This window comes from Rhamphochromis longiceps, linkage group LG14, assembly GCF_057381845.1.
Source record: "Rhamphochromis longiceps isolate RC_006_pf linkage group LG14, R_longiceps_female_GT1.1, whole genome shotgun sequence".
Classification (NCBI taxonomy): domain Eukaryota; kingdom Metazoa; phylum Chordata; class Actinopteri; order Cichliformes; family Cichlidae; genus Rhamphochromis; species Rhamphochromis longiceps.
This window is the reverse complement of record NC_140570.1, coordinates 38,533,818-38,542,274: the sequence shown is the minus strand read 5'-3', so window position 1 is coordinate 38,542,274 and position 8,457 is coordinate 38,533,818. Positions and strand designations below refer to the sequence as shown.

Below are 8,457 nucleotides of genomic sequence, written 5' to 3'. Positions count from 1 at the left end.
GAAATGTCTTACATCGGGATATGAGAGTTTGTGTGACATCAAATTTGATGCAGAACAGCTGATTGTTCTGTAAATAGTTTAAAATGTTTATTTAAAAACTGCCTTGGCTGCATTTTTAGGTACACAGCAGCAGCAAAACTCAGTTACTTTTTTGAAGAAGTAACTATATAATTGATTACCCAACATTGGTCATTATATACTGTATTTTGCAGACAGAGAGTTACAGACTCTCTCCCAGACCACAGACTCAGACTCATAATACAAGTCAGAGCTTTATAAAAACAAAACAAAACAAAGTTGTACAACTCTGTTTGTTTGTTTTTAAACACGTGTTTTCAAAATTGGAGTCCAAGTTATTTTTACTTCCAATAGTGTATGTACACACAAATACAGGCCATTTACCATTTAACATACTACACAGGTCATGAACAAGATTTTTTTAAATTTTCACTGTAAGTGGGATAAAGCACGTAATTAAAAGTAGTCTACTTTAAATGCAAATGCTGTAATTTGATTATTTTAATAAACCATGTGACATGTGATGGATTGGATGCTGGCATGACCACAGTGCACACGTCTGCTGTTGCTCATAGTGGTCCAAGGGGCCACTCAGGGAGTTTGTGTGTTCACTCAGACTCATGAAAAATTAGAGGGAACATTGCTCGCCACATATTTGCTGCTTGATTGCAGCTGCCTGGTTAATGTTTTTTATTAGCAATTTAGCAAAGTTGTTGTTGTTGTTGGTGGTGGTGGTGGTGGTGTGTGTGTGCGCGTGCGTGCGTGTCTGTGTGAGTGAAAGACAGAAAGAGGGAGAGCTTTTATAAAACTTCATGTTATGGACGCACAGTGTGAGCACTCAGGTCTTATCAGAGCATCCGCCGTATAGTGTGAGACCCTGCATCGAGTTTGGGCCCAGACATGGCTAATGATGTCGGACTTAAAGACTGGATAGTATTTATGAAAACTGTTCCAGCCATGTGGTATCATAGCAAAAATTATTTTAATATTAACAAAAGTGGAAAGCTTAAGTCATGTTAAACCTAAAAAACAATTATTTTAATAAAAGAAAACATGAGCTTTAATATTTACCACAGAAATTTGAAGGCAGTTTCCCCAACTCCAGAGTGCAAAATCCTGATGAAAGCTGAAACAAGTGTAATGGCTGCTTTGCTCTTACCTTTCCCCCCTTTTGGGATTCTTTTTCCCACAATGCATTGCAGTAGTTGAGAAATACAGGAAAATACCTGTAAATGACTAATACAGAAGTAATACAGTACATTGTACTGTATTTTTACAGATTTTTTTACAGTGTGGATTTAATGCTCAAGTTAACAGAAGTGATGATATATTATTAATCATGCACAAACAGATTGTAATCACTGAGTTACTTGTGAAACAGCAGCAGCTGGCTCAGTTGCCAGCAAAGGACATTCCTGTTTTTAAAGGTGAGGCACTACAGTCTAAGGCTTTCGAAAGAGCCTTCAAACATGCAGTAGAGCAAAAGGCTGATAAAGATCAAGATAAGTTGCATTTCTTGGAACAAGAACTTTTACTGCTGGCGAAACTAATGCATGCAATCTTGCTGGCTGAGGGTAGCGATGTGATAAGGATCATGTAACAAAGCACCTATTAGTGATAGGTAATGGCAGGAAAAATGTATAAAATTACTAAAATCTAGTAAAAACAGATTTTACTTTGGGTTTTCAGGCCCCTCTTCTGTGGAACAAGCTTCCAGTTTGGATTCAGGAGACTTTCCTTTGTGCTAAAGCATATAGTTAGGGCTGGATCAGGTGACCCTGAATCCTCCCTTAGTTATGCTGCAGTAGGTGTAGGCTGCTGGGGGATGATGCATTGAGTTTTTCCTTTTCAGTCACCTTTCTCACTCAACATGTATTAATAGACCTCTGATAGGTTTGTAGCTTGAACCTAATCGCTGGAACGTTGAAGACAATATAATTACACCGCAAGCAAGACACGAAGTAGGCAAAGTTCTTCATGTTTCTCGTGCATGGGAGAGAACCGGACAGACGCCGTTCCTTCGTTTGACCCCAGTTGCTTTCGACCGCTCCCCCGTAACACTGCTCTTTTATTGAGGTTACATGAATATGCATAGGGTCATTACCATACGACGTCTACATACAAACAAAGAGTACCTTGCCTGTGTGTGTGTGTGTGTGTGTGTGTGTGTGTGTGTGTGTGTGTGTGTGTGTGTGTGTGTGTGTGGTCAGAGTGTGACCCCATAAATGACTTCCCTAAACCTGCTGGTCTGGAAGTCCAGCGGTTCATCTGAACAAAAGGCACTTAGCCTAAAACAAACACAGCCACGTTAATCCTACCATAAAACAATAAAACAAGGTACGACCTCTCTCGTGCTCCCAGAGTGCTCTCTAATACACACAAAGTTTGCAGACTATCACTACACAATTGATTATACACCTCTAAGCATATATGGTTAAATATTTCTAAGCATAAATGACAATCAACAATACAAAACCTAACAACCTCTCTGTTGAAACACACTTGTTATTAACAGTGATGGGAATAACGGCGTTACTTTTTTCAGTAACAAGTATTCTAACTAATTACTATTCCTAACTTTACAACGCCGTTACAGTTACTATTTTTCAACAAACAGACGGTTGAAGCTGTGTTCAGCTTACCGCATCTTATATCAGTTGCACGGAAGTAGCTGACTACATAAGTAATCTGGGCGCTACAGCTTTAAGCCCAGTTTACATCGTTGGGGAGTTTGTTGAGCCATAATCTGTAAGTAAGCAATGTCTAACTTCATTTTCTGTAAGATTGTTACTTTCATGTTACTTAAAAGGTTATTTGAACGTATAAGGAAAGATGTTAATGGTGAATGTAAAGCATAAGGAAAGCTATGTTGCTAACTTCTGTTTTGTTTACAAAATATGTTGATACTGATGCTACGTATTATTTTACTGTATGTTCACAGTCTTACAAATTAAAAGAGGAAAAAACGGTCTTCAGTTAAAGACACAAAGACAAAGCGATGTGTCCTGTCGTTCCTGGAACCATCTCCTCTTATGTTAAGCTCGCTGCATAGGGTGAATAGCCATACATTCACCTGAGGGCAGCAGAATAGTAATGAATAATAATGTAAGGATTCTGGATCAGCACCATGATGCCCATAGTATATACAGTATTCTGAAGAAGGTCTAAAATGTCACCGTGTGTGCATGTGTGTGTTTTATTTAGCTGGATTTAAAAAAATATTACTCATGATATAACATTGTGCAGACATGGCTGGTAAGGACATGAGGAGGAAACAGTAGGCACTGTATGAGGCTACTAAAGGCAGTGCTATAACATTTTTCTGTCATCATTTTATTATAGATTAAGTGCAAGAGTTGTTAGGTGTGGATAATTAGATTATAGTTTATTGCAATAGCAAGTTGTGCCTTGTTCTCAGATAGACAGCAAGTGCAGAGTGATATATGAAATGATGGGAAGGAAGGAAGAAGAGAAGCAAAGAGTGATTCACAGGCAGAGCCGAGTTTATGTCACAGTTTTTTGTTGCCTTATGGTTCCAAGCGCTGTCACCAATCTTTGCATTTTGTTATTATCTCATGACACTTGTTTAATCAGCTACCATCTCGCCTGTGGACTTTTTAATGTCTACAGTCTCAGATCAACACAGCCCCGCCCTTCCCATATTAGATTCTTGATGAATGTGTATTGTTGTTATTCAGCCTGGTTCAATGTGCCCCTTTTTAACTTTGAGCACCCGCCCCTTTAAACCTCTCTGCACGTCCCTGACATTTAGCGTGTTTGGCGTGTGTAGTCAATGTGTTGTAGTGTTGTGGATAGTTTTGTGTTGTGTGTCAGAACAATGAGGCGACTGCTGTCTCCAGGTAGAAACAGGAGTGATACACCTGCTGCTGTCAGACCTGCAGGTATCAGTGGACAGAAATTATTTTTTTGGAGAGGCACAAATAATTTGTGTGGCATCTTGTTGAATGCAGAACAGCTGATTGTTCTGTAAATAGTTTGAAATGGTTATTTAAAAAATCAAGGTAAAAGGTAAATGGCTGCAAATAACTGTTGTTTGCAAAACTTGCGCATTGGATTTTAAAATTGACCATTTATATTTGCCTCCAAAAGTTGATTGTATTAGGTGAGGCTGTGTGCAGGCAGGAATAGGACCCAATGTGCAGACTCCGGAGACAGAACTTAAACCAAAAACAGCTTTAATGCTGAACTCAAACATAACATAACTGGAAAAAGGTCAAAAAACAAACTAACACCAGCGGATTGACAAAACACACAGCAAAGTAAACGGTAGATCGCGACACAGACACAGAGAAACACTGGGCTTAAATACACAGAGGGAGCAATCAGGGAATGGGTAACAGGAGGGAAACACAGCTGGGACAAATCAGAACTGACGAGACCAAAGAAGCGTAAACTGAACACACTGAGATAAGACACAGACCTTCAAAGTAAAACAGGAAATGCATAACACAGACTGAACAAAGACATAGGCTCATAAGCAGGCACTACAAAGGGAACAGAGACGTGGGAACAGGGCAGACACAAACACTGACTGAACACGGGGAAATAGGAACTTAGGATACACATAGACGCGAACTAGACAAGGGGATGCAGGTGATAGGGGAGACAGAGCAACTAAAGAAGACAGAGACATAAGCCATAAGACAGAACTCAAAGAAACCAAAAACTAGAAAGTATAAATAATATCATAAACTCCAAAAACCCTGGGTCGACAACCCAGGCATCCTAACAGTACCCCCCCCCCTTAAGGGCTGGCTTCCAGACAGCCCAAAACAAAAAAAACAAAAACAACCCAACCAGGGTGGGCGGCGGGGGAAACAGGATGGAGGGCTCGAAACAAACCAAACAAGGAGCCAGAAACAACAAAACAAAAAAAGTGCAAACACTGGAGCCCGGAAAGCAACAGAACAAAACACAGAAACAAAGTCCAAAACAACAGCACCAAGGCCCAGGCAAAGTCCAAAAGCAAACAAACAAAAGAGCTCACGAAAGGCGCAGAGGCTCAGGCAATAGTCTCAAAAAAGTTCAGTGGGGCTGGCCCGGAGGCTGACAGCACGATAGTCCAATCCCGGGCAGTTCAGGGGAGCGGCCCGGAGGCTGATGGTCCAAGAGCCCAGAAAACAGTTCAGGAGGCCAGCCAGGCAGAAGGCACCGGTGGCGACGGAGCAGATTAGGAGGCCGGCCGGGCGGGAGGCAGCGACGGCGACCGAGCAGGTCAGGAGGCCGGCCGGGTGGGAGGCACTGGTGGCGGAGTAGTTCAGGGGGCCGTCCATGACGGCGGCGTAGTTCCGAGGGCTGTCCATGACGGCAACGACGTCCAGTCATCGGCTGGACAGAACGTGCAGGACGAGCAGGCCGGACAGGATGTGCAGGCCGGACAGGACGTGCAGGCCGGACAGGACGTGCAGGACGAGCAGGCCGGACAGGACGTGCAGGCCAAGCAGGATGAGCAGGCCGGACAGGACGTGCAGGATGAGCAGGCCGGACAGGACGTGCAGGACGAGCAGGCCGGACAGGACGAGCAGGCCGGACAGGCCGGGCAGGATGTGCAGGAACGGAGGCCGGAACAGACGGAACTGCAGACTCGGAGGCCAGACCAGGCGGAGCTGCAGACTCGGAGGCAGGACCAGGCGGAGCTGCAGACTCGGAGGCAGGACCAGGCGGAGCTGCAGACTCGGAGGCCGAAGCCGGACCAGGCGAAGCACAGGCTGAGGCCGAAGCTGGACCAGGCGGAGGCAAAGCAGAAACAGAGGCCGAGGCTGACGCCGGACCAGGCGAAGCAGAAGCCGAAGCTGGACCAGGCGTAGCAGAAGCCGAGGCAGAAGCTAATGGCGGCTGGACGGGCTCCTCGGGCCCTCCAGCTGACGAGGCGTGAGGCTGAACGGGCTCCTCGGGCCCTCCAGCAGGAAGAGACGGCTGAAGCGATTCCTCGGACCCTCCAGCGGAGACAGGTGGCTGAAGCGGTTCCTCGGACCCTCCAGCGGAGACAGGTGGCTGAAGCGGTTCCTCGGACCCTCCAGCAGAGACAGGTGGCTGAAGCGGTTCCTCGGGCCCTCCAGCAGGAAGAGACGGCTGAAGCGATTCCTCGGACCCTCCAGCGGAGACAGGAAGCTGAACGGATGACCGAGGAGAGGAGCGGCGGTGGCGTCGCTTCCTTTTAGACGAGGGAACAGGAACCGGTGGAGAAACGGAGACCTCCTCCTCATCCTCCGACCACACAGCCACCAGGAAAAGGGCAGGCGAACGGACAGGCGAACAAGGTCCCAGCTGGCGTGAGGAAGGGGAGGAAGCCTGCAGTGGCGATGAAGCAGAGTGTGCTTTGTCCTGCGGCAGCGGTGGGGACGATGTAGTGAGGGAGAGAGCAAGCTCACTAGCCCTGACCTGCTCTCTCCAGGCAGTTATGGTGTTCCCCAACTCAGTGTCCTTAGCAAACTGGCTAAGCTGGGGATTATGCCGAATGATGGCTTCCACCGCGCTCAGCCTCACTGCCATGGTCCTTAAATCCGGGGACTGGGCGATGCGGTCGAGCAGGCGCACCAGCCGCTCCATCTCGCCGTCGAACTCAAAAGAAAAAGAGTCTGCAGGGTCCATGTTCTGGTCGCGATCTTCTGTTAGGTGAGGCTGTGTGCAGGCAGGAATAGGACCCAATGTGCAGACTCCGGAGACAGAACTTAAACCAAAAACAGCTTTAATGCTGAACTCAAACATAACATAACTGGAAAAAGGTCAAAAAACAAACTAACACCAGCGGATTGACAAAACACACAGCAAAGTAAACGGTAGATCGCGACACAGACACAGAGAAACACTGGGCTTAAATACACAGAGGGAGCAATCAGGGAATGGGTAACAGGAGGGAAACACAGCTGGGACAAATCAGAACTGACGAGACCAAAGAAGCGTAAACTGAACACACTGAGATAAGACACAGACCTTCAAAGTAAAACAGGAAATGCATAACACAGACTGAACAAAGACATAGGCTCATAAGCAGGCACTACAAAGGGAACAGAGACGTGGGAACAGGGCAGACACAAACACTGACTGAACACGGGGAAATAGGAACTTAGGATACACATAGACGCGAACTAGACAAGGGGATGCAGGTGATAGGGGAGACAGAGCAACTAAAGAAGACAGAGACATAAGCCATAAGACAGAACTCAAAGAAACCAAAAACTAGAAAGTATAAATAATATCATAAACTCCAAAAACCCTGGGTCGACGACCCAGGCATCCTAACAGATTGTGTTCATCTGGACGTAGCGTTTTGTGGGAGAAACGTTTCGTCACTCATCCAAGTGACTTCTTCAGTCTCAGCTGACTGCAGGTTTCAATCTTATAAACAGTAAATTTGCATAATGACTGAAACCAACCCACTGAAGGAACAATGGGCTGGGAGGTCAGTTCCTTAATCTTAATTATGCAAATTCTCATGACCATTGATCAACAACCACTGACCAAATCCCACTGATCAAAGACCACTGATCAATGGCCATGAGTACCATTCACAGGGAGTTGGGGAATGGCTGCAATCACAGCATTGTAAGATGGCGAAAGATGTACCCTTAGGCCCCTCCTCGATTCAGAGATGGTCTTTCCCTTTTCACGTAAATGGCCTCCTTGACTCCGCCCTCAAACCAGCGTTCCTCCCAGGATGTGCACGTCCTCATCATTGAAAGAGTGTCCACTGGCCTGTAGGTGTGAATAGACTGCAGAGTCCTGGCCTGACGAGGTAGCTCTTCTGTGTTGTGCCAAACGCTTCGCCAGAGGTTGTTTGGTTTCCCGATGTATAAATCCTGGCAATCCTCCTGCACTTAACAGCGTACACTGTGTTACTCTGTTTGTGTCGCGGGACCCGATCGGGGTGGATCAATTTTTGGCGCAGCATGTTTTGGGGTTTAAAAACCAAAGAGACCCAGTGTTTAGAAAAAATGCGTCTCGGTCTCCGAGTTTACTTTTTGATTGACGGGTCTAGAGTCCAATCCAGTACCTCATTGGCACAGCGGGGGCGGGGCATTGACGAGTGGACGATGTTTCCCCTCTCGGGTTTAGTTTGGAGCCGTTAGGGGTAAATTTCCTCTCGCTCGGTGGTGGCAGTTTACAAGAAACAGCCTTCAACGTGTCTTTACCGACAGCCGTCGCCATGTCTAACAACAATGCCAACAACAACTTAGTTATCGCCCAGAGAGCCGTGAAGCAGCTCCGGTTCGAGGCCAGTATCCGGAGGATCAAGGTGTCCCAGGCTGCCGCAGATCTGAAAAACTTCTGTATGCAAAACGCCTCCAAGGATCCTCTCCTGATGGGCGTCCCCTCCAGTGATAATCCCTTCAGACCCCCCAAGTCCTGCTCCCTGTTCTGAGCAGAAGGAGACGCGGAGGATTTCTGGATCTGTTCTTTGAAGGCTTTCTTCAGTTC

General features: G+C 46.2%; 1 pseudogene; it reads left to right on the top strand.

The window, feature by feature from the left end:
• Positions 1-8,078: 8,078 nt before the first annotated feature.
• Positions 8,079-8,457, top strand: LOC146654720 (guanine nucleotide-binding protein G(I)/G(S)/G(O) subunit gamma-10 pseudogene; annotated as a pseudogene).